This window comes from Triturus cristatus, chromosome 1_1 (genome assembly GCF_964204655.1).
Source record: "Triturus cristatus chromosome 1_1, aTriCri1.1, whole genome shotgun sequence".
Classification (NCBI taxonomy): domain Eukaryota; kingdom Metazoa; phylum Chordata; class Amphibia; order Caudata; family Salamandridae; genus Triturus; species Triturus cristatus.
Genome location: NC_140579.1, coordinates 652,517,969 through 652,519,107, shown reverse-complemented (window position 1 = coordinate 652,519,107; position 1,139 = coordinate 652,517,969).

The window sequence follows — 1,139 nt, the reverse complement described above, 5'->3', positions numbered from 1 at the left end:
TAGGGGGTCATGCTGGGGGTAGATTTGGGGTTTAGGGTAGTGCTGCGGTGTTTGTGTAGTGTAGGGGTCATGCTGGGGGTAGTGTTTCAGGGTTTTGGGTAGTGCAGTGGTGTTTTTGTAGTGTAGGGGGACGTGCTGGGGTTGTGTTTTAGGGTAGTGCAGTGGTGTTTGTGTAGTGTAGGGGGTCGTACTGGGGTAGATTTGGGGTTTAGGATAGTGCAGTGGTGTTTGGGTAGTGTAGGGGTCGTGCTCGGGGTAGGGATTTAGGGTTTAGGGCAGTGCAGTGGTGTTTGGGTAGTGTAGGGGGTCGTGTTTTGGGGTTTAGGGTAGTGCAGTGGTGTTTGGGTAGTGTAGGGGGGTTGTGCTGGGGGTAGTGTTTTAGTGTTTATGGTAGTGCAGTGTTGTTTATGTAGTGTAGGGGGTCATGTTTTAGGGTTTAGGGCAGTGCAGTGGTGTTTGTGTAGTGTAGGGTGTCATGCTGGGGGTAGTGTTTTAGGGTTTAGCGTAGTGCAGTGGTGTTTGTGTAGTTTAGGGGGTAGTGTTTTAGGGCTTAGGGTAGTGCAGTGGTGTTTGGGTATTGTATGGGGTTGTGCTCGGAATAGTGTTTTAGCGTTTAGGGTAGTGCAGTGGTGTTTGGGTAGTGTAGGGGGGTCATGCTGGGGGTAGATTTGGGGTTTAGGGTAGTGCTGTGGTGTTTGTGTAGTGTAGGGGTCATGCTGGGGGTAGTGTTTCAGGGTTTAGGGTAGTGCAGTGGTGTTTGTGTAGTGTAGGGGGACGTGCTGGGGTAGTGTTTTAGGGTTTAGGGTAGTACAGTGTGTGTTTGTGTAGTGTAGGGGGTCGTATTGGGGGTAGATTTAGGGTTTAGGATAGTGCAGTGGTGTTTGGGTAGTGTAGGGGGTCGTGCTGGGGATAGTGTATTAGGGTTTAGGGTAGTGCAGTGGTGTTTGTGTAGTGCAGGGGGTTGTGGTTTAGGGTAGTGCAGTGGCGATTGTGTAGTTTAGGGGGTCGTGTCGGGGTAGTGTTTTAGGGTTTAGGGCAGTGCAGTGGTGTTTGGGTATTGTAGGGGGTTGTGCTGGGATAGTGTTTTAGCGTTTAGGGTAGTGCAGTGGTGTTTGGGTAGCGTAGGGGGTCATGCTGGG